The sequence below is a fragment of the Gavia stellata genome, chromosome 3, assembly GCF_030936135.1.
Source record: "Gavia stellata isolate bGavSte3 chromosome 3, bGavSte3.hap2, whole genome shotgun sequence".
NCBI classification, from domain to species: Eukaryota; Metazoa; Chordata; class Aves; order Gaviiformes; family Gaviidae; genus Gavia; species Gavia stellata.
In genome coordinates this window covers 46,529,115-46,554,817 of record NC_082596.1, presented here as the reverse complement: position 1 = coordinate 46,554,817, position 25,703 = coordinate 46,529,115, and the positions used below count along the sequence as shown (strand labels likewise).

Here is a 25,703-nt window from a genome sequence, read left to right as displayed (position 1 = left end):
TCCCTTCTGGAGAAGAGATGCTTAAAAGCTGTTGTATCGAGACATATGGGATTGTAGCCCAGAGCTATGTCTCTTCAGCTGTTTGGTGACTGCAAAATTCATTAATTTAAATGCTTGTGAGACAAAATAAGAATTCCTGTGTTTATGGAAGATGTACATAAAATCAGATGTGAAGGATGGATGTCAAGAATGCTTTTGTCACCCTGTGTCTATGCCTCCCAATGAAAAAATGTCATAATCATTAGCAGCAGTTATGTTGGCAAAGCCTTTCAGTGACAATTAAATCTTCAGTCTCTGAGTGTCTGCCCTTTAAAAAGGAGAATGTTTCCATATCAGCGTTTTTATGTTGAAATATATATGTTTAACTGAGAGGAAATACTGCCTTGAGAGAAGTGGGCAACTGAAAGGAACAAGGGATTGGCCTTTCTTATTGGCCTACATGTATTAGAAATTGAAAGGGAGAATTGTATGTAAGAGAAAGATATCGACTGTGGGACTCCTGCCAAATTCCCATCACACTTCTCAGTGAGAGAAACTTGACATGCTTTTCTGTTGCCTACATTTCTTTCAATTTCTGCAACTCCTAGAATAGGCTCTCTTTCTCTCCTTCCATCCGATACGATAACATTTTTAGTTAAGTTGACATGCAGTGAGGTATGGGGCAAATTCTAATAATGGGAAAGCAAGATAATAAATTGTGGGAGCAGTTTTTGTGTATATAGCAGCATATTTACAAACTGAGCACAAATTAAATAATTCTTCATGATTTTGGAGTCATGTAATGTTTGAAACCTTGGAAAGTGTTGTTTGTTAATAAATTAATGTGAACAATTTTTTGGATAAAGATGCTTTTAGATTTCCTTCTATGACTTTGTAATTGATGTTTAATTTTGTTCTGTTAAACACCAGAGGGATTCCCACAGATTTGGATATTAAAATAAAACACGTATGAAGGAATCCACCGCTATTAACGTTGTTATAATAAATACCATGGAAAACTAGTAATAATTTACTGGTTATAAAAACTTGCCAAAATTCCTGAAAGTGAATTTTTGGTATTTGAATCATGCAGCTTTGAGTCTCCTCTGAAACAAAGATTTGTTGGATTTTCTCCTGTTTTCCCTGCTGGATCTTGTCTTTATTATCAATAATGTTGCTTTTGTAGCACCACAGAGAATGCACAGCACTTTAAAACTTAAGTGCCCAGTCAATGCAAATAGCTGGCAGCCCAGAAACTTATGAAGGTACATGAGAAAAGCTCTTTAAATGGTCAGTTAAAATATGTCATATGCAAGGTGAGAAACGTTTTGCAAATCATCCATCCAAGAGACATGGAGGTGGATGTTTGTTTAGATTCTGTTACAGATAGTAGTATTTTGTTCATTAGTACACTAGTAAGGTCATTGTCACTATTGGTCTATGCCTCACCTTCCTGAAAAATGCATTTTTCTTGAAGGAATTAGGGTTTGTGTGCTAGCAGAACAGGAGATCTAATCTAGAAACCCCTAGTGATTTCCCCTTAAGGCAGCGAGAATCTCTTCTCTTGATAACAAAATCTGAATAACCTTGCCATGAATTTGCATTTTGTGCTTCAAAGCCCATTGCTTATTTCCTTTTCCTTGATTTATTGAGTACACAAAATATCGTCCTTCTAAGACCTGAATAATGTAATTTCTTTTTGCTTACAGTATCTTTGGCTAAACGACTCAGTACAAACTGTAGTTGGGATGTACGTTGCAGAGTATGAGGGCTGGAGACAGCCAGGATATCTGTACCTTGTTACATAACTTTGAACATGTCACTTAAATGCTTGGCATAACATTTACTCTGCCTTTAAAGTTGGAACAGTGATATGGATCCACCATAGTTACTGTGAAGAGTACATGTGTGAAAGATATGATAGGAATATAAACTATTTATAATAATATTTTGTGCAGGCCAGTTGTAAAAAGCTGTGCAGGATTGGCTTTTTTTTTAGTAACAAGTGTAATTTCTAAGGAAAAGTTCACACAATTTACATGGAACATCTTGTAACTGTGTTGTGAGCTGGGTTGGGGATGGCATACTGCATTTTTCCATACATTATTATCTAGTTCCATTGCTAGATGAGATTTTTTGTAATACATGTGTGTTTGTGAAGACACAGAAAACAGAATTCCTCCCAGGACTTCCTGAAACAAGTGGCTCCCTTATATTCTGGACTCCAGTGAAAAATCTGTCTCATCACAAACCATAATAGCCGTAATACATACAGGAAAGTGAAAACAGGTGAAATTTGTAGGAAGCTTTTCATTAATATGTGATTCCCATGATCCTTATATAGAACAGGTCTCTAAGGAATGGCAGTAACAAGTAGTCATATCATTTGACTCTTTGGCACAAGATAATTCCGTTTTTCTTCTTGTCTGCTTATAGTGAATGGTAAATGTTCTTCTAGTTCTTCATATGATTTGAACTAAAGACTAGATAGTTAGAGCAAAGATGCTACTTTTGTATGAAATACAGTTTGTTTATGAATTTTCACAATTTCTGAACACAAATCTCTGTGACAGAGATAAAGGGCTTCACAACAAAATTCAAGTCACTGGGATTATTTTTGGTTTGTGCTATGCATCTATACCTCTTTCATCTCACCCTCCTTTATGATGGTGTTTTCCTAACACTTCTTTCACTCTTAAACTGAATTATGGCTTAAAACACAGACAGACTGAACTTTAGATCTAGGTTTGAAGTGCAGCCATGCAAAATTCCCCCCATTCAATTAGAAAAAATGCTTTCACATTAGAAACATTAAACCATCTGTGCATTGCATATCCCTATGAATGAGCATAAACTATTGTGAGAAGGTTTTTGTGGTATGCAGCTTTAATGTATGGTTTTACAGGTATCCTGTAATGTCTATATGCTTATGCTAATGTGTGTAACATTGGTGGTGTTTTTCCTGTCATGTGATACTTACATACTTTAGATTTAATTGCCTAGTGTTTTTTAAACTGCCTGGTTTATCACGCTGTAGAACCTTCTAACATTTTCTTGTTTTCCAGTTGACTCTTGCTTACAATTTTAAATGGGATGTTGTCCTTTACTGGCATGTATTTGCTGACCATGAACAGAAAAGCCTAAAGGAGGGAAGACAGATGAAGAAATTCTGAGTATCTACTTTATATAAAATGATGATTTTAAGGACGCAGGGACCAACATTGCTAAAGGTACTAGTAATAGGATATGGTCTATCTTACCTCAAGGCTGAGATAGCCTTGAGCCAAAAAGCCAAACGGGAATGGAAATGTAACTAGCTGTACCCTGCAAGAGTAGCGCCTGGAAAATCACTGATGAGGAAGTGCTGCAAAATGTTATTGTTGTCTCTGCTGCCCCTTTTCACATAGCTTCAGCCAACAGAGCTGTCAGTGTACCTCTGGTGATCATGAAATCACTTAACGAAATGAAGTGTAACCAGCTCTCCACTAAACCAGTGGTTAATTAAGTGTGACCATCAAGTGATGGGAACCATAGTAGTATACAAGGGAATGCTTGTTCATTCCTGAAAGGCCTATTAAAGTAAGAGGAAATATGTGATCAGCACAGTTGTCTGAATGTCTAACATGGTATGGCGTGGGAATGCCAGCATCAGAGTTCAAACACATGAGGAGTTACTGCTGCTTACTTGAGGTACTGAACAAACGAGAATAACTTACACTACGTGATTGTAATCAATGCCTAGCACACTTCTGAGGGGCCAAAACAGTGAAAGGGTTGACTAACTTGCACTGTCTCATTAAATTGGTGAATCTTGCTCGTCTGAGATCATAGATCGTGTGCAAAGACTCAGCGTTCTGCCACTGAGGCCACTCTTACTCCATGCCAGCAGAGAAACTGTGAGGAATTACCAGTTTCTGCGTATTTCATTTTGAAGGGGTTACAGAAAAGAATTTATATTTTTGTGCAGTTTGTATTTGCAAAGAGCTCTATAGGTGTGAAGTCCCATGGCTTCTGCTGTGATGTTGCTATAATTAGCCCTCTTGTATATGGTGGAGCTGAGATGTGGATATGAAGCAGCCTACTGAGGATCGGAAAGTGAGTCTGTGGCAAATCTAAAGGGAGAACTTCAGACTCCTGACTTCTTTTCTTCTCAATATTAATCTCTCACTTGTAAAGTAGACACAAAAGCTAGCACTAAGGGAAGGCATGGCAAGTTGTGTGACTCACGTGTCCTCTCACATTTTGTCAGCTTTGATACGCAGGAGAGAAGTGTTTCTAGTGTGATAGGGCTGTCCCTGGTATACAGGGCAAAGCTACCCATGCAACAGGGAGGGCTGTGAAGACTGCACCTGTGCAGGAGGCACTGTAGTCCTGTATAAGCGCTCTCAAAGAGAATGCAGTCTGGAAGCCTCCCTGAGATACACTGGCTACAGCTGGCAAGCACAGCAAAGGATGGGACCACTGCTGAGTCACTGCATTGCAAATGCAGAAAGTATGGGTTTCTGTGAAAACGTGAGATGGAAAACAATAAACGCACAAGACTTGATATGTCTGCTATATGTGTATATATGTATAGATGTGACCATGTAAGAGTGTGCATATACAGGTAAGGAACCTAATCGTTTTGTAACTATCGTTTGTAATTTAGGAGACAGGCTAAGCACTGCATGAGGATATACATTTCCTTTTAGGAAAGAAAAAAGGGGAAACAAACTATGTTTATTTTGAGCTTCATTACCCTAAAATCATATAGACTACTACCTGTAGAAAACTTTTTAATCCTCAGGGGGTAAGCAATAGGATAGGGATTAGTGTTGATGCAAGTTATGGGTTAAGAGGAGGGCACAGAGGTAAAACAGACAGAAAGGATTTAAAATAGCTTGGTGAATCAAGCACCCAAGATAGCAATGTCTTGCAGGACATACAAATAAGAAGGAGTAATATTTATCTGAAATGCCAACGACAGTATAAAACATAAACATTATTCACAAAAATGCCATGACATTTCTTTAATCAGCCTGGGTGGGTTGGATCTCTGAGAGAGATCTTTCTTGCACCTTGCCTTTAAGGTGAAGAACATCTAAAAACATCAGCTCTTTGAACCTATAAAGCTGAGTTTCACAGAGTCATAGAAGAATTTAGGTTGGAAGGGTCCTCTGGAGGTCATCTACTCCAACCCCCAGCTCAGAGGAGGTCTAACTAGATCAGGTAGCTCAGGGCCATGCCCAGTCAAGCCCTTGACATGTCCAAAGATGGAGAGCCCACATCCTCTATTCCAGGACCTGACCACCTTCATGGTAAAATATTTTTCCAATATTTAATTAGAATTTCCCATGCTCCAACTTGTGCCCATTGCCTATCATTGTGCACCTACAAGAAGAGTCTGGCTCTGTCTTCTCTGTGCCCTGAGGTCAGGTAGTTTCAGCAGTCAGGTCTCCTCTGAGCCTCCTCTTCTCTAAGCTGCACGGATTCATCTCTCTAAGCCCCTCCTCATATGCTTGTGCTCCAGCCCCCTGACCAGTCTGGTGGCCCGCTGCTGGACTTGCTCCAGTATGTCAATATTTTTCCTGTACTGGGGACCCTTCCCACCACCCCCAAGCCAACTTGTGCAGGTGCCATGTTAATCTTCTCTGTATCATTAAAATTTTAGTATACATGCTGCCAAAGAGAATGTGATTTAATTAGAAGATAAGCTACAACAATGAATTTTTTAAAAAGAGGAAACTTGGAGACAATGGAAATGAAAGGCTTTTAAACCATTTCTGCCTTCTCCCCCATTACCCAATGTGTCCTTATGTTCTGGTCTTTTTCTCAGCCCGCAATTTTCAGTGGCTTCCTACACTGTAAGGAAGTCTTCACAATCCCCTCTTAGCATCCTGGGAGAAGTATTTACATCAGCTTGGGCCCTTGCTTGTGTATGTCTCCTCTGCCTCTCTCAGAGCTCTCCTGTCTCTGCTTGTGCTGCAGGCTCCTCCTCCTTGTGCATTTCTCCACTCTGTCTGACTTGCTCTGCACTCCAGCAACTTTTTCCCCGAAAAGTTGCTCAATTGCTCTTGGAAAAGCACAATTTCCTCCTCCTTCCTGAAGATGCCCCCTGACTGAGTGCAGCCGCATTGTTCTCTGCTGTCTCTTGGAAGGAACATAATGCCTATTAGCACAGAGTAACTCCAAATGAAGAAATTAAAATTATACACTCAATGTGTTAACAGAAACGTCCACAACATTGTTTTTAAAAATTATTCATTAGGGTCTGGCCATGATTTTGGAAATTACTCAGGGTGGTTTTATGACAGTCAAAAAAACGTAAGGTGCTGTGTGTGAGGTTTTGGGGTTTGGACATATTTTTCCACAACTCTCTACATTTGTCAGTGAGAACATACAGCTCTTTTGACAGTAGGACTTGGGTGGGCTGATGGTTGCTGGATGCTGTAATAGGAGGTTGGCGGGACACAGAATGATAAACTTACTTGTCAACAGCCTCTCTGGCTTTCTCAGGACAGGCTGAGCTTTGTACCTCTGCATCTTGTTTCTCATGTAGTCCTCCGTAATTTCTTTGGTATGGGCTAATTGATTTTGTATTTGTTTGCTGTTGTTTTTACGTCTGCCCAACATGGAACCCTTTTCAGCCACAGACGCTCATTTTGTATCTATTATTCCCTGCTTCGTTATGTTGCTTCCCTCAGCCAGAAAGAATTCTCTTTAAATTGTTTGCATGTTGGCAATGGAGATGGAAGACCAAAGAAAATAAAGAAAAGATCCACAGTAAATGTTGAAAATGGGGTCCTTCCAGTGTGTGGGATGGAAAATAAGGCTGCAAGCACCACTAGGGAGATCTCCGGTGGGGTGACCTCAGCAATGAGAGCCAGATGAAGAGTTTAGAGAGCACCTCAAGAGGAAGCAGACCTATGGCTGCATCTGCATACAGTAAGGCACTTTCCCTGAAAATCTACTGGCATAGACAGAGGCCAGGTTAAAGGGCTCTGTAGGGCCCTTCTGGCCTCTGCGCCTGCATTTCCTTCCTGTGAGACCGAATCATTGTGTAGGGTTGGTGCTCACTAAGGTTTCCCATGGCATGGAGTTGGGATATTGTTCAGATAGGTGCATGGACCAGGGAGCTAAAACTATGCTTGGGTACTGCAGGCCAGATGCCTTAATGCCCCATCAGTTCATAGTTCATTTGTGGCCACTTTCTCTTTGATATTGTGAGCATTTGCTGTTTCTTTCTCACGAAGCATTTTTTTTTCCTATTAGTTGTGTATTAGTTGCAATGCAGTTGTATTAACAGCATTTTTCCGCAGTGAACTTCACTGTGTTATTTTTGCTCCATATTTCTGCTTTCTTTTCTTTCTTTTATAGTTTGTTGGGCATTATTTCTTCATCCTTGCTACTGATTGCTTCTTCCTCATTGCTTTGCATGGGAATCCTTTTGTTCACAGAAATCCGGGAAATTTTTCTTGCTGTACTTCAGAGTCTGGATGTTAGCATTGAAAATTAATCACTTTCGGTCTCTCCCTGCTTTTCCTTGTTACAAAGTAATTTTCCAGACTTGTGCCAGGCTTTGAGTGCTCCTGTTTTTACTTTTGAGGCAGAGGGCTCTAAATTTCCATTGCTTAGCACTGCAGGTATGGTCAGAACGGCTGCCTTCTGTGTCCATTCACTTGCTAATGACTACAGAGGTCCAGCCCAAGCAGGCTCAGAATACATCTCCTTAAGGCTACCCAAGGCAAACTCACAGCCTCGCTGGGGTGAGATGTCACCTAAGTGAATTTCACCTATTTCCTTAGAGCTTTGTACACTTGAGTGAACTTGAGTAGAGCTGTGTGAAAGGTCTCTGCAGAAATAAACACAGCAGACCAGGGGCTATGTGCCGTTTTCCCTAGTGATTTATATATTTTAAGATTAGAGCTAGCATTTTGCGAAATGCTGTTTGAAGTTGTTGTTAATTAGGTTTGCCTGAACAGACTAAAACAGACAGAGCTAATTGGTTAAGATCATAGCTAAAAGATCATGACCTCTCACTGTGAAATGTCTCGGTATATGTTCTTGTTTAGGTCTTTTCTTCCGTTTTTTTGAAGGAGGCAGATAAAGCATGCACTGTATCACTGAGATAGTGAGGAATACTTCTTTATCATTGGGGAGTAGCATCCCTATCTCAAATCCGCTGCTGTTAATGGGAGGGTATTTTACTAAATACTTCTGCGTTCATTCTACTTGCATTTTTGACAGGAGGAGCACAATCAGCTGAGTTTTCAACTTTTATGAATAAAAGCTAATAGGAAGCCTTTTCACAGCATCAGAGCATCCACAGGTACAAAATAACTTAATCAACTCTCACAATCCACGCAGTGACTGGCAAACCTGATTCATTTTATGAATAATTTTACTTGGATCTTAGTGAGAAAAATGTTCATATGAACAGTATGAGCAACAAATTTCCAGACAAAACCATGGAGGAGGGAGGGTATGTATAGACACAGTCTGTGGGGTCCTGTGACTTCATCGCACTTCACACGATAAGAGGGTTCACTTCGGGAGCTGGTAACGGGAGGGAGACTTGAAAGGCCAGGGGACAGGAAGCGGGGATGGTGAGTCAGGAAATGGCAGCCTTCCCTCCGACTCATCCTTGAACCACTGCCCTGGTGTGCTCATAGCGGGAACTGGATTAGTAGAGATGCTGTTCCTTCGGATGAGATTTCAAACTTGGGTCGTGACCATTTGATGTCGTTAAGCGCTACGTGCCATTTCTTCTCGAGAGCGTGGTTTTCAGACCCTGCATCTGGCCTGATCTCCAGCGTGGCTGCCGGTGTTTTGCAACCGCCCCGTCTCCTTTTGCACCGTGTCTCCTTTCTGGCCCGGCTTTCCCCCCCGGTGCCGCCAGCCCTGTTACGCACCCGCCTCGCTTCTCGCCAAAGCCACGGCGTAGCCATTGACCCGGAATTTTCTTGCGCGGTTGCTAAATAGCTGTAATTTCCTGTTACACGCGCATTATTTCCTGTAACATCTGATCGGTTTACCTGGGGAAGAAGAGATCTCTGTCAGGGGGTGAACAGCGTTATTTAGCGATCGCAGGGGTGCTTGTGAGGAGGGTACGTGGAGTCACTGGTCAGGCAGGCAGCGGCAAGCCTTAGGCCGCCGTTCAGATCACAGCTTGGAAAAGGCACCTTATGGAGCGCCGCAGTCGTATCTGTGTCGTTTTTACTGAAAAGGACGAAGTTACACTTTGTGGTGAATTACGACCCCAGAGGAGGCAGATGGCACCCGGGGCCGGAACGCCGCCCGCGCCAGGCGGGAGACCACCGAGCGACTCCAGCCGACGGGGCAGAAAGGCGCCACCTGCTCCCGCCCCGGCAGCCCGCCCGCCGCGCCGGCCGCCTCCCGGCGCCTCGGCCCCGTCCCCCGCCGCGGCCCGGAGCTGCCGCCGGGCCGCCCGCGGCGGCGCCGGGCGGGCCCCCTGCCTGCGGGAGCGGCGGCGCCGGCAGCGGCCGCTAGATGCCGCCCTGCCCAACGGCTTGGCGGCAGCGGCGGCGGGCGCGGCGGCCGGTCGGCGGCGCGGCGGCGGCTCGGTGGGGCCGCGGCTGCGGCTCGGTGGGGCCGCGGCTGCCCCCTCGGCCCCGGCGTGCCCGCCCGGGCAGCGCCCTCCCCGCCGCTTGTGCCGAGCCTGGCGCTCCTGGTGCCGCCTTTCCGGCCCGGGGAGCAGCGCAGGGGGCTGCGTTGCCTCGCGGCCTTACCCGGAGGAGGCAACTTGAGAAGTTTCACTCCTCCGGAGTGGGGACGGGGCCGGGGATCAGGGTCAGACACAGCCCCGGGATGGCCAGGGCGAGGCCAGGCTGGGCCATCAGCCTCATGGGTCGGCGGGGCCCACGGCCGGGCAGGGCAGGGCAGGGCTGTGGTGGGGCTGGAGACTGTGACAGGGACTAATGGCCTCCAGCTGGGAAGAAACAGGGCTCCTGGGCCACAGGTAGGGTTGGGGGTAGCCCCCAGTGAGGCTGGGCAAGGCCACTAAATTCAAACGCTCCAGGCCCTGACACTGGCCAGGATTCATCAGGCTTCTTCAGGGAGTGCACAGCTACCAGCACAGGGGTCATCTCATGGTGACAGAGGGGTAGGTGCCAGCGACTGAAACGGAGTGCTCTGTTCATTAGCAGGTTTCTCAAATGATCTTTCTTTAAGACAAACCGACAGCAAGCAGCCCTCAAATGGATTACCGCAAGTAGTTTGGATGTTGAATTTCAGTAGCAATTGACTGTGTTGCCCTTTTGAACCTTGCGCGTTTCGGTTTTCCCTCATTGAGTATTCTCCTGAAAAGAACGGATGCATTGACTGCATGCGTGGTTTTTGGGAGCAAAATCATCTGAAGAACACAGCCCCGTGCTGTAACAGCCGTCTGGCTGTGTGCATTCGTCAGGGAAAAAGTCAAGGGCAGTTAGTCCACACTTCAAGACTGGCTCTCAAGGAGGCCAAGGCCAAGGCCACTAAGATTTGGGATTATTCATATTTCAAAGCCAATTTGCAACATAAAATTGTTTAGGGGCTAAAGGAATATAAGCAATTGCCACATGTAGTTGTTGTTTTTTTTGAGGGAGAGGTTTGTATTACTTAAAAATTGTCTACCATTGGTAATTTAGCATCTGCATGAAATGCTGTATTGTCTGGACTCCTGTATTTGCAAACAGAACAGATAGCAGAAGTGTAAGCACTTTTTGCTCCGCTTCTTTGCTGCGACCTGGACTGACCCCATGAACAGCAAGTGGGGGTGAGCAGTATCGGCCTTGGAAGCTTTCTTCCATTATCACTGGTGTGTTAACCTAGCAAAACTGCTTGGCTTCTCTGCTGAGCTTGCCATGTAGTTCCATCTATAATGTAAACATCCGTCTACTGACTGCACTGAAACCACCGTTTCATTTTGTGTAGGCTACTGAACAGCTGTCAGATGGGAGTAACTTTGGTTATTGCATGTCTTAACCAATGTCCTAGATGCAAGAGTTCCTGAATGCCTTTATCCTTGCTTGACTTTCCTGGTTTTGGATTGGATCCTTCTCAGCTATATGTTTTCAGTCTCTTAGCAGGCTTTTAAATAACCCCCAAAAGTGTGCTGGATGTTGTCTTCCTACAGAGCTCAAGTAGGTTAGACAGGAGCATTGAGTTCATTGGATCACTATGGATCCATTCAGTTCTTCTATGCATCTCCTATCCATTAGTGTCTCATCTCTAAGAGACTTTGTGATATTAGTTTTGGCAGGCTGTTGTAAAGGTTATGTCTTAAAATCATAAAACTATGAAAAGAGGATTTCCAGGACAGCATTACAAGCAACAGTAAATGCTAAGAGCTGAGATCTCTTAGGATTTTTTTCTGTCAGCATGGGCACGCGTGTTGCTTTCAAGGTGACAGTAGGCTATGGGTAAGCATACCTGTGCAGCAAAATATACCATAGACTTTGAAATGTTTGGTTTGGAAAAAGAATGCTCTTCACATACGTTAGTATGCATTTAGCAAACAAAAGCTGTGTCGAGTGCTCACCAGACTTTCTGAAGTCAAGTGGGAATTTCAAACCACTTGATCCTGCAGAGCAGGCTGTCCATATATAGAAGGTACCTTGTAACATTAATTCTGAAGTTAGAGAAACAGCGTCATTGAAGAGATGCTCATACAGATGGTTAGGCTTCAAGACTTGAAATTTGGGATTTATTTAGCTGAATACCCCACAGGTCATCCTTAAGTTCTCTGTGACTCATCCAGGCTGACTGAACTTCTCAGGCTGAAGAGCGGAAGCGATGAGCAGGTTCACTTATGCCAGAGCTTCCTGTTTTGCCTTGAACAGAAGGTGTTTAGAAAGACCTTTTTCATGATATTCTGTTGATCCAAGTTGAGTTGAGTGACTGGGCAAAAACAGGAGAGAAAACGCTGGTTTTGGGATGGTGGTCTTGCCAAACATTTTCAGCCTCCAAAGAAGGCTTATTTTAGCAGAATATTAAGTGATGCTTTTTGGGTTGCTTTTCATTTGGGGAGGCTGATGAGAAAGATGCTCCTCCCCAGGCACTGAACTATAAATATTTGACTTTTATGCTACCAAAATGCCTCTGAGTAGACACGGAATAAGTGACGAAAAATGAGCTTTTACCAAACCTGTGGAATTCATTTGAACTTTGCCAGGTGTTTGGCTGTAAGACTGTGAGGTCCCATATTTAACAGCTCATATACTTTGCCAATAATATGTGAAGTGTTTCATTATCTTATACGCTGTAGTTGGCACACATCAGTCTGCAGACAAAGAGCAATGGTTTATGATATTTGTGGATTCCATGTGGTGTTGTAGCCATGAAATGATGTGTGGTGTATGATAAGACAAATATATAAGAATGAAAGAGCTCATATAGCAAATATAAGATACTTTCAAGTCTATGACAAGTAAAACCATAAATTGTTAAGTAACACCAGTATGTTGATTTTTGTCTCCTCTTATAAATGCCAGGAGTAAAAAAACAAATAAGAGGCTTGCCTTCAGCTCACCCAAGATGTTCAAGGATGAAGAGCTAATTTATTTTGAGGCTGCAAAATAACCAGGGCTTTTTAAGGTATTCATCCTAAAGGCCAAAATTTTCACAAATTAAAGCTTTGTTTAGGTGGACAAGCTCACCGGACCAACTGTGTACTCACACCAAGTCCCAATATCCAGTGAAGTATTTCAATCAGTACTGAAATAATTACTGCAAGATTCTGGTTGGACGAAAAGGTCTTTGTGTATATTTTTATGGATTTTTTTTCTCTTTGGTGTTTTCTGAGTTTTAATCTCTCCAGAGAAAAATTGAAATGCTTGAAACTTTAACCTACTTCTAAGTAAATCTCTGATTGAACAAGTCTTCAGTGTGTTGCTTTGCAGCATAGCAATGTGTACAAGTGTGCACTTCTTTATATACAAATGTGTTGCTGAGGTAGGGTCTAAGGATGAAAAGCGACTGACTATTTACACCAGCAGCTCCCCCGGCATGGGAATTTAGTGTGTTGCAAGAGTGGTGTTTGCTGTGGCAGTGCTTGCAGCAGCCTGTGTGGTCTGCCCTCCTGGCCTTCGCAGCCTGTCTGGAGAACTGGCAGGAGCAAGCTGCCCGGGAGACCTCGGTCCCTGGGTGAGCTCTCTAACAGGCCACCAAGAAGTCACAGGGCTGCTACCCAGCTGCAGTGAGCAGGACAGCTCATGGAGAGCTGCTGTGCCTCACCAATTGCAATCCAGAAAAAACCCAAGCCCCAGGTATCAAGAAGAGCAGGGAGGAGAAAGTTAGACTACGGAAATGATAACCAGGAGCTTCTCGCTTTCCTGTCTTCTGCAAGGACTTTGGCAGACTCTGGCGCATTTGTGGTGGTTCTGCTGGTGGTTAGGACCCCTGTCAGATGCATTTTCTTTAGAGAGCTAGTGAACTTTGGTGTGTGAACAGAAAGCATGTCATTTATCTGATGCTGAATTTTGGTATTTGTAGTAGTTTTCTCCTTGAGGTGGTTTGGGAGTATGGAAGATGATTTTAATGAAATTTTTATTATTATTTCTAGCACATTTTCCCTGCTGTAAACACTGACTGAATGAAAAGGTCAAAGACAGTCCCATCCCCTGTGGGACTGGAATCTAGTATTAGCCCTCTGACCAAGAAATGATTAGACAAGTCAGTGGGGAAGACAAGGTGATGGGAGGACATGGTAAGAATAACATTGTGTGTATTTGTCTAAATTAGTAGATTGTAATACCTGCTTAGATGCAGGTGACCACTAGTTCCAAACAGCTGTTTTCCCTTTTCAAGGTATTCTTATTTCTTTGGGGGGAGAATTGAGAATAGCATATTTGAAGTTATCTGAATTCAGTGGTTTCTCATCGCCAGAGAAACAGGCACTTCTAAGAGATGCATGTTTTTGTTTGTGTTTAAAAGAAGCAAAACCCAAGAAACTTCCAAAGAGCCCAAATCTTTTGAGGAAAATGATGAAAATAAAGCTTTCCACTGAATCTGTCTTATTATGCTGGTATTTTTGTGGTTAGTCTCACTTCTAGTGACTGCACAGAGATCATTCATATTCCTGACGTGACTGTTGTGAAGCCGTTTCTCTGGCACTGGTAGAGTAGCAAGCAGTAAGACCAGAGGATTCCTATACCAACTTTCTTTGTGCATTTGCTACTTAACCTCCTTAACCCCCCCTTTTGAAGAACTGACCTTATTTGGAGCAAGTAGCATACACAGGTCCAGATCCGGCAATGTTTTTTGGCTGATAGCAATTTGATATGCAATTTTTATTCTCCCAGCTTCCACAGTGGAGTTCACTATTTTCTACTTTATGTTGGTTGTCTGGACTCACCATGCACTGGATGGACAGAAACTTTCCACAGACATCAAAAATGATCAGCAGTTTGACAATGGGAATCTGTGTTTAAAACAGGCATAGATTTAGAGAGTACTTAAGAGTGTCCTCACTATTAGTCTGTCATCTACTTTTGCTTGTTGGGCAGAAAATAATTCAGTATTGTCTAGCTTTTAGTGATAATATATCATGATTAGATGTTTATGTAGGATAAGGATAGCAGAAAAATTCTGAGAAGGCTTGCTGGTACATTTCTGAGTGGTCTAACCCCAAATCTGGATCAATTACTGATGCCCTCTGAACAAGATGGGAAAACCAAACATATCTGTTTGGGCCATATGAAATGTCCTCTAAATAGCCTTTGAAAACATGAGCATGAGGTAAATTTTGGTTATTATTAATGAGCTGGTGTTTGATTTTGAATTACTGCTTAATGAGAGAAACGTCAGATTATTAGTTTCTGTCAGTAATCACCTAAAAGAAATTTCATTAAAATACTTGTGAATAATTAATAAAATGAAATCACTGATGTTTTATCAAATCTTTGTCTAAGACTTTAAGATAAATCTTGTGAAAATATGCAATTTGCATGAATTGAAATAGAAAAGCCAGAATTCCAGCTGCCTAAAACATAAACCTGTACAATGCAGAGAAGGAAGTTACAGTTTAGGACATCAGGAGTTTGAGAGGTAATTTCAATATTCTTTAATCTTTGTTCTAAGACATCAGCACATGTAGAAGTAATAAGGCATGTCTGTATTTCAGTGCACATCATGTTAGGTCTAGGAGTGCCTAGTGTGAAAATAAATTTTTCTTATGTTACATTTTAATCAGGATAAAATGACAGGTTTAGAATCACACAGTGCACGTAACAAGCTAAGCAGTGCTGCTTCAGCACAACTTGCATGTACTGTTAGAAAGAGGTATATGCTTAGAAAGCAAACAACAGCCCCGAAGTTATGGTGATATTATAAGGCATTGGTATATAATGGCTATCTTTTATATCATTCTTACAACCTTGGCGCACATGGTTTATGCTCAAGAATTTAATTTCCTTAGTTTTGTATTTTTACAGTCCTTAAAATCTGCCATATATCCAAGAACGAATATAAGCAATTAAAGAATTTCATAAAACTTAGTATCTTGAGGGGGAAAATTATTAGAAAACTGAACATTTGTATCAACATTTTATTTACAATGCTGTCTGTTCTCTCAATATATGCTCGCAGCTGTCCATTGTTGTTGGGAATTACATATGCTGAAGTCAGGCAGAATTAAGCTTTCATGAGCAGATAATTAATAGATAAATGTGGTATCTCTGTGCTCTTTAAATTAGATGTTGGTCTTAAAGAGGGTTTTCAGAAGCCTCTGGTTATGTTTTTTTGCTTAGCTAAATTTCATGTTCTTACATGTTATTTTTTTATCCAGTCTATAGTTTTTGAAAACAACAATATGCTTTATGGTGACTGATGATTTTTGTTTAAACTGAGCCTACACATTGCCATGATATATTCTTATACTTCAGTGTAACTTGGAAATGTGATCCATTTCTGTAGGTGTAACTACTAATGCTCTGGACTCTTACCATTGTAATGGTGTTAATTCTTCTCAGTCTCTGTTATGCTGGTCTGGCTTGTGCAAAGAGTTTAAAAAGGCCAGGACCCTAAGACCACCGGCATTGCAGGGAAATAACATCTGAAAAGCTCCCAATCTTACAGTCTGTCCTCCTGCTGATGAAAAGCAACAGCAGATTTGATTTGAGTTTATTTGTGGATGGCTGTTTTCTAAAAAATAACAAATCAAAGAAATAAATCAGTGCAGACCTTATATGACATTTTATCTGCTTTGATTTGTTGGTTGCTGTAGCATGACTGATAGAAAAGGAAGTACACTTTCTATTTTGCTACTGGGTACATGGTTAAGCATATTTTATTTATTGTGATTCACTTCTGTAATTTCTCTGCCTTTTTTTTACTTTTTTTTTTTTTTCCAAATCCACATATTTTATAGTCATCAGTTCCTACTTAGTTTAAGTTCATATTCTTTTTTTTGCACCTTGGGTCAATCTTGCAGTTCCTATTTAGTCCTTACTTTGTAGAAAAGCCTTGGTGACTTCAACAGGTGGTCACCTGGAATTAGCTCTTGGTTATGCCGTGTTGAGTGCATGATGTCTGTTAGAGAAGTGCAGCTGAAATCACTGTGCTTGTTTGTCCAGTTACAATCTGAACTTGTAAGCCAAAACCTTTAACATCAGTCAGACCCTCCAGAACTGCTCTTTGAATTTGTTTTATTCCTGAAGTGTCTTCCTTCTCATTGAGCTACTTGCATGATGGTCAGAACAATAAAGGGAGACTTCGAAGTCAGTACTCTTCTTTCAGAGCCCAAAGAAGGAGGCATAGGACTGTATTTGTGACTTTCTTGGCAGACAGGTTCAAAAAAGTCTACTATTGATTGGCTTGTGTGTTGCCTCTGCAGCTGAAAGGTGCCTTCTTTATTCAAATGATGGACTGTGGAGTGGAGATGTCCTGTTCACATGTACATGTAATGCATGTGCTGTAGGATTGGGGGAAATGAGATCCTGTGTTTGTTTTTATATCCAGAATCTGCTCTGTTAAGTTGCCAGGTTCCTTACTAGTTTCCTTGAATGCAGAAGCATGTCTGTTTTGCAGGTGTTTTGCTAAAATTATATTTCATTGTAAAGAACAGGTCTTATCCTGTTTTTTTTGTTTTTTTTTTTTTTTTTTTAAATGAAACATTCACTTGTGGAATCATATAAGCAATTATTAATAGCCAAACAGTTAACAGTAAAACAAAGATGTGTATGTCTTTGATTTGGATTTAAGTCTTCGAATAATCTTTTGCTGAGCCGTGCAAAACGCTTCTATTGTGTGATTGTTTGAATCATTGCTAATGAACTTGACACACCCATGATGTTGTTTTTGGCTTTGATACCTGGAGGACTTACTGAAGTGGCTGGAGGGTTTGGTTGTGTTCCACATCTCACAGCATCATGGGACACTGGGACAGTAGTTGCCTCAAGGAAGCAAGCGAAAATCAACACTGGCATCATCACCGTTAATCTTCACTCCCACTTTGATTCTTTGGTTCCTTTTAGCTTCTCACTTCTTTTCCTCAATGCAACAGAAGGAGAGCATCATAAATCAGTCTGTGCAGAAAAAAAAAGACTAAAGATGGCTTGATCTCAATTTTTTAAGTACATATCTGAGCAAAAGTAGGTTTATTTCAGGGTTCTTTACTTTGGCAAAGGGGGTTTACAAAATCTAAATACTAGACATTTAAAGCTAATCAGATTTAACCTGGGGATAAATTGAAAAATAAGTTAAGCAAGGTAAGTAATTATTGAAAAATTGCTAAGGTATATAGTGGACTATCCATAAGGAAGTCTTTAAAACAAGATATCTTTCTAAAATATATGTGCTTTATATCAACCAGAAGTTGCAGCCTGTGTGATCTGGAGGCTGGTCCAAACAGAAATGGGGGTTTCTGTTGAATTTCTAGGTTGTACCACAGAAAAGCAATAAGGAAGAAGGGACTTGTTGCTCCTTTTTAAGTTACCAACACTTCTTGGCTTTTCTGTCAAATAGGCCCTAACTAAAAATGGGTTGTATCTTGACAAGACTGATAAATGTTTAAACTGTATGGGTTTTTCCTGTATTTTATTCTTAACTGAAAAGGTAGGCTCTCTTCGGGAAAACCAGCCATGTTAATAACTTTTAGTTGTTAAAACTTGTTAAAATGTGCTAGTTTGCAGTGTTGAGATGCTTTGCTTAGGTTGTAGGGTAGGAGAGGAAAGTTCTCTTCCTCCCTTTTCTTTAAGCTGTCCAGGTCCTGACCTCAAATTCAGGGGCATGCCTTGCTGTGCAGAAACCAAAGACTTCATCCTTTCTCCTCTTCACTGTCAGTTTAGGAAGCAGGAACAATGGATCTTCTGAATGATGGCAGTGATTTTAGTATGGGATTTTGCTTGTGAACTTAAGTCTTCCCTTCCAGATGGGGAGGACCTAGCATCATCCTAGCTGGTGCCACTGCAATGGCTGCAGGTTAAGACCTGGCTTTTTGCACTTCTATGGAATGTAGTCAGAGCTGGCACACCAGCCATCATCGGCTGCAGAGAAGTGCCCTAAATTTATTCAGCCCTCGGAAGTACCCTGTTTGTATTGGGCATACTTAGAAGCTCAGAAATTATATTAATATAAGTATGCCAGTAGGTATGCCAATAGGTAGAAGTAATGAAAGCTGCTATAGTATTAGAACAGAAAACATACAGGAAGAACAGAATAGCTTTGCTGGTGGAGAGGTGGCATGATGCATCAAAATTCAGGTTCAAACAAGCTAAATAAATTAACTGTATCATCATGATATGCTTGTGGATTCCAATTAGAAAGGATATTACAATGTTGTGGTTACAATATTGATCACTTGGTTGGGCAACTAACAATGAACATGACATCGTAAGGGAGAGTAAAAAATCACAATAATGATGAAAAACTTTGTTTCTGTATAGACAGTATAAACATCTTATGGGTGTATAAGACAGAGCCTCTTTTTTTTGTTTGTTTTGTTTGACACCATAAATGGCATTTTAGAGTAAATGCCCAAAGAACAAACAAGAGGAGAAACAGCTTGTGATTTAGGCCTCAGTTACTGTGCCAGACATGGCCCAAAAGGTAACTACCAAAGAGTCAGTGCAGTAGCGACTACCACGTACTGAAGCTCAGCATTCTTGTGGGAGTGAAAGAGCCACAGAGGTGGAAGGAAACCTCTCTGAAAGGGAATTAAAACAGCCAAATGGTTAAATTTCTTGAAGTCCCAGGAAGTATAAGGGGTGATTTTAGGGTCTTTTTGTGCATTTTCTCTCTGAAAATTAGTTTGTAAACAGACTAAAAAAGAATAAAAAAAATAAAAAAGGTATAACTGAATATATGGAAGTCATTCCAAATAAGGAACATACAAAAGAGAATAAACTTTCACAAGATGCAGGTCAAATCATAGTAAGGCATGCCAAGAAGATTTTGAAGAAAATTGTGAAAGACATAAAATTAAATAAACTAACTGTTCTATTTTGAACACATTCGGAGTTGAAACTCTACTGGTATATCTGTAGAATCAGTATATGAAAGAAACGTGATAGCATTGTACTGACACTGGAGGAGCTTACAGCTGCTACAACATTTTTTTGCAGGAGGTGAGGCAAGGAAATATATTAAAATTGAGGCAGAATAGTTTTAGGCTGAGTATAACATAATTTTTACAAAATTCTGAGGAGAGATGCTGCTTACCAGGAGTTTAAATGACACAAATATGGAATTGCTAAATTGTTAACTGGAGTATGTGTCCTAGCTGTTACTAGTAGAGGGATGAGAAGTGGCTCTTTGTGTTGCCAGTCTAGAGTGCCTGACTTTGTGGCAGGCAGACTGTTAGAGCCTGAGTAATGAAGATTAGGTGAGGAGGCACAGGGATATGTATCGTGAAAGATTGCCATTCTGGTTTTGTAGCCCTGCTTCACTATTCTACCGATTTTTCTGAAGGAGTCAATGCAGGGCAGTTGGATTCTGTGTGCTGCCTCTCCAAGAAACATGATCCACTGCCATCACCACTCCTCTGATAAAATTATGGTGGTGGTCAGTAAGTGGGAAAGTTCCCTTCTGAGAAGGATGTGAGAAGTAAAAATTTAAGTCTGCAGAGTGAAGGAATTTTTCCACTAGGGTCTTACTAGGTTAGTCTGTGTACGTGGGCCTATCGGTGTATTTATGAGGGGATGAAGGACAAGGTTAGCTTATTCAAGCAGGAAAGTCCTTTGCAGGGCAGTAGAAAAAGGTCATAACACTTAATGACTGAAAGATAAAATGGCAGATGAAATTCTGTGTTAATAAATGCAAAATAATCCATTTAGGGAGGAAAGCCAGCTGTGACTATGTTATTCAATGCTAGACTGTACATTAGCTGTTATTGTTCAGGGAAGAGACCTTGAAGTAGTTGCAGGCAGGTCTATGCAAACTTTAGCTCACAGCTAGTCAAAAAGATAAATAAATTTTAGGAATGAATAGGAAGGGGACAGACAACTAAACAGAAACTATCCGTGACTTGGCTTAACTACAGGATAGATGTAAATAGATGTTCATTTACTTAAGTATTGACTGATTTCATAGGAAGCCAATCCAATTAAAAAAAAAGCAGGCTCAAAGGGTGATACAAGCATCAAAATGTCTAAATGAAACTTTTCCCCTCAAAAATTAAGTTTTTCAAAGTCACTTTGCAAGTTGCTGCTCCAAGCCCTTGCAGGTCTGGGATTCACAGACTCTGTAAGTTGGCTATACTTAAAAAGTGTCGTGATTGGTGTGTCTTACCATGACTACCAAGAAACATCAGACTGTTAGGAAAACAGTCTAGTGAGCAGCCCACAATACTTATGGAGCCATTTCAATATCTCTTAGCATGTAAAGTTGCCCATGATCATTGAATGGGCAAACAACCTTAGCTTTTTTCACGTGTAATGGCATGGGGTGATATTTAATAATGTCTTATGTTAGAGGTTACAAGCTAACTCTAAAAATCAATTTGTAGCAAATGACACTTCATGTGCAAATCATTAGTTTAAAGACAGAGTATTTCAATGTTAATTTTTATTAGGGATCAAAGAGAAAGAAGATGCAAGGTGAAGAGCAGAGGTAATGTTCTCTTGGGAGGAGAACAGAGGTATCTAGTCATGCAAATGTCATGCATATTAGCCAGAATTTTATTAACAGTTACCTTAGCTTTCTTTTCTCATTCCCATGTTTTCTGGGATTTGAAGAGGGAGGGTCACGTCTCCCCCTCCTTCCTGTGCAATAAATAGTTAACAACATGGACATTTTCAGTGTCCTGGGGCAGTCCTTTGAGTTAACAATTAACATAGGAGAGACACCCTAACAGTTATTGTTTCAGCTTCTCTTTCTGCAGACTCACAAAAGTTTTCTGGTTCATGGTTGGCAATTTCACACTCAGAAGGATTTCTGTTGGCCAAAAGGACTAGGTTATTATTATTATTGCCTTAATGTCAGCATAGATTCTATAGGCTCTGGCAGAAATGATGAGGACAATTGGTCTCCCCTGTGCTTGAGATCTGACTGTTAAACAAATTTAATCGTTAACAGTTTCTATCAGTTAAACTAAATAAATATGTATAATATATATATGCATATAGATATAATGAAATCTATATCGCTTGTTTGTTACCCCTGGACTACTAAAAGTTTTGGAAACACATACTGATGTCTGTTGCCTTAGCAGAAGTTGCAGTAACTTTATTTACTTAGCATTATTTTTTTGGATGGGCATATTGACTTCTGTAAGTGACATCAAACTCAGGCTGAAAGTTTCCAAACTGAGACAAGCTCTGCCAAAACAGAGAGAATTCTGTTATTGTTGAACTCTAGATGTCTAACTTGCAACTCTCAAACAGCAGTGCTGTGTTTTGGGAAATACTGATCAACTGGGACCCAGAAGCAGGCAACAAAAAGACATTGCTGGCTCCAAATGGCAAATTTCCTTCTCTGCAAGAGCAAAATGAAAGGAGTAAGGGTTACAGAGAGTGCTTGTTATTCCTCCTTCCTTATGCACTTCTAAATATGCAGTTTCCTGTTTGAAAGAATTTCTCGGCGAGGTAAGACATATTTCTTGCAACTGATCAAACTAGAGGAAAATAAAGTCAGGAATAAGATCAGGATGGGTAGTAAGAATGAGAGTGATTCTAGAGCATAACATCCAACTTTGATTATATTTTGCAATTTGCTGTAAATACCCTTATGATACTGCCATATTTTTTGGGGAATTCTTCGAACTTTTGCTCAACTAACTTCCATGGGAATTTATATGAGTAATGACCTCGGGACTCTTGATGTGGAAATAATTATCCTCCTACTGGATGCTACCTTGTCAGCCTGTCTAGTACTACCGCAGATTTCTGTGTGTGCTCAGCTAGGCCAAACCTTGAGAAATGAAGCTGCATCAGGCTGCTTTGCCTTTCCTCCATCCCAAGACCTGTATACTTCTAGAAAGTGCAGACTTCATTCCTAGACCTGGGAATGACTGACCAGTGCTCACTTCTGTTTATTTAAGAAATTACCAAGATGTTGTAAAGGATAACTCATAATTGGGAGTCTAGGGATGTACAATGCGACATGATGATGTCGTCCACTCTGAGATACGAACCATGTAGACTTTGCTGCTGGTGCTGTGCTAATTGGTAGGGCTACGCTTCTGCTAGTGGGAGTGCAAGCAAGGCAGGCAAATAGAAGGGCACATGTGCTGAGCACCACAATTCTGGCAATGGCAATGGTTGCAGGGCATCTGTGCTCCCAGTCTGTCCTTCAGGGGCATAAAAACTCACATGTAGCTAGTCAAGAAACAGGCATGTATCAATAAAATAAAGCCAGAGTGTAATTAAACAATAAAGCATGACAAACTACATTTCTAGGGAATTACAACATGCCTTGGGTGGAGTTATAAGGCATGAGGCCAAAGGTTGGATGGCTTTAATCACCCAAGACACACAGAAAACCCCTAATGCCGACAGTGCTAGAGAAAGGAAGAGTGGGATGGTGTGGGCAGTCTTTCTGCATGCAGTTTAGAAACCAACTTTTGATTTTATCCTATTTGGGTACAGGTCTGTCTGTATCTCCTGCATGACTTTTGCTGTGTATGGCCTCAACTGGTTAAGCTACTGCAGAATGATGCTGGCATGTCCAACCAGCTAGTCACTTGCTCAGCACCCAAGTAGATCTAATGTGTGGAGCAGAAAGTTTTACCCTGGATTAAGGTAGTTTTTTCCAGCTTCTGTGCCTGGGCTGGGATTTCCATGAGTAGAACTCAAAAGCAATGACAGCAGCTGCTAACTCTAGTATGGGAAACAAGGAACCAGGAGAATGAGAGGATCCCTGGGATGCTGTAAGCTGGACTGCCGAGGGGTCTGTGCTGAGGCTAAGGCTGAGAAACCTTGAGGTGACATACTTGGGGTAACAGACATCCTGTGACAAAGACTTGGCCAGAGAAGCCCAGGGGATGAGCTGGAAGCCAGAGTTACTTTGTCCAGTGAGGTGGGACAAATGATGGGTGAGAGCATTTGATTGCTTTTCAGTGTGGGTGATTAAAATATAATTGTGATACCACCAGGTGTCCTGACGGCTACTATTGTACTTCTATACAGGGTGCTGTGAGATTTTAAGGACCTGTGGGTGGGATGGCAACTTCTTCCTCTTCATGCTGGTCTTCTCCAAGTGACCTTTCTAAGGATCTGAAGCTTTACCCAAGAGGTAGGTATGAGGTGATGCTTGCAGGTGCAGCGTTTCTCTCACCCTGTGTTCTTCCTTTCTGTTAGCTTCTGGCATTTGGCTGGGAATACAGAAGACTTCTGCAGAGACAGAAGACTTCTGCTGACAACTGCAGCTGGCAGCAGGATGTCGAGGGCAGAACCTAAACCCGGAGCACCCGCTGCAGTGGCAGCTCCCAGGAGGGTGCGAGAGTAACAGGCTCTTGGAGAAAAGGTCTTGTGAGGTGGGAGCCTTTGTGTCATGCTGTAATAAAGTGTTCAAAGATGGAACATGCTGATTCACAGAAATTTAGACACTGTGGGAAAGGGTTGGATTTCACAAATATCTTGATTTGAAAACTATTGTGGAAATAAAGTTTTGGAACTGTCAGAAAGTTTTGGTAGTTTCTAACTGAATGGCTTTCTCATTCAAAATTACTTTTTGTTTGGAAAATTAAACTTAATAGCATCTTTAAGAATTTGCATTGAAAAGATATGGTTTGAAACTGTCAAAGCAAAATGTTGACCTTGAACTCCAGTTTTTTTTTCTTTGCTCTAGGTCTTTAGTTTTGAAAATTTTAATAATTTAAACCTTTCCTCCCACTTTGAAGTGTGGAAAAAATTATTGATATCTAGAACACTCTTTACAAGGAAACCGTTTCTCTCTCAGCTTAATGGACTGTGCCACTTTAACATGGAGTAGCCCCATTTAAAAACAAGAAGTTTCTAATAAATTCACTTAAAAAAATAAATAAAATTGTTCTATTGCTACATAAGCCACCTTTTACTGCTGCAATTAGTCTCCCACAAGTACAACCAGGTTTTCTGATTTTAGGCTTAAAATGATTACTGATGATTGTAATGCACTCAAAAGAAACCAAATACAGATGGTTAAGTTTGAACAATGTTTTTCTCACACAGTATTTAACGTTCAAGAAAGTCGTAAAACAAAGAAGTCCCAATTCAGTACTGTGCAGCATGTCCTGCTGATGTGTTTATTTCTGTTGCCTGGATTTTAATCACTGGGATGTGCTCACTTCAAATGTAATGCTAAACATTGCCTGTTATTATAATGCATTTCCCAGGAAAGTGCATTCTGACTAGCATGCAAAGCGCAGGAGGAAAACAGGGGGATTATTATTATTATTATATTAAAACGTGGCCTTAAGAAAAACAATGTTTCATTCTTTCAAGCCTTGGATCCTGAGTCCTATTTATACTGTTACCAGTTTGGCAAAGGGAAAGGGCCTTCCAAGTGAGTGTAAATTACAGTTGTACCTACAGCCTCACAGTGCCAGTGGGCCATGCTCCAAGTGTGAATTCAGCTCCTCGCAACTCACTGTCATACTTTCTGCCACCACCGTGCCAGGAAGCTTCATGGCGTGGCTCACAGCCTTACCAATGTGCTTAGTCAAGCTTGCAGGGCTGGACTCCCAGTCCCCGTCTGCTCTGTGCGGACATTAAAGATGCCGCTATGTTTTTTCCTAAGCGTAGTGGTTTGTTGCAGAGTTCTTGACTATAATTATGTCCCACGGTAACCGTTGTGCAGCAAGACATGACTCAGTTGACGACTTCCAGTCCAGCAGTGGTTGCGTTTTGGTGGTGATGATACAGATTTCTGGAGCAGCGAGTGAGTTAGTTATATAGTGAAGCGTTGTTGCTGACATTGTTAGGTTAGCTGGGCTTGCTGGTTCAGCTTGTGTGCTAAAAGTGCTTCTCATCATGGTGATGTCGGGGTGCTGTGGTGCCATAAGATATATAGAACAGATATGATTTCTTTTTTTTTATTTGTAACATTGTTGAAACCTTTATAGTACTACATATAGTTTCAATCTATTGCATTAAAATGATGGTGGATGGTGAAAGTGAGTGGAAGGTAAAGCAGAATAGTTATGGGGGAAAGGTGGCAGTTTCCCAGTTTGCCCATATTATTGAAACTAAGACAAAACATTTTTTTTTTTTCCGCTAGAACTGGGTAGAACCTCAGCATACCGGCTCTGATTCAGTCAAGCTTAAAAACTGTTCATTCTGTGACTCTGCCCACTTTTAGAGCCTTTCAAGTATTTTTACCTGGGGAACTTA

The 25,703-nt window shown here is 41.3% G+C and overlaps 1 non-coding gene across 1 annotated transcript; it reads right to left on the bottom strand.

Moving 5' to 3' along the window:
• Positions 1-5,546: 5,546 nt before the first annotated feature.
• On the bottom strand, positions 5,547-5,651 carry LOC132316812 (U6 spliceosomal RNA). Its single transcript, XR_009483942.1, has one exon. It is a non-coding gene; the product is annotated as a U6 spliceosomal RNA (small nuclear RNA).
• Between the last annotated feature and the right edge of the window lie 20,052 nt (positions 5,652-25,703).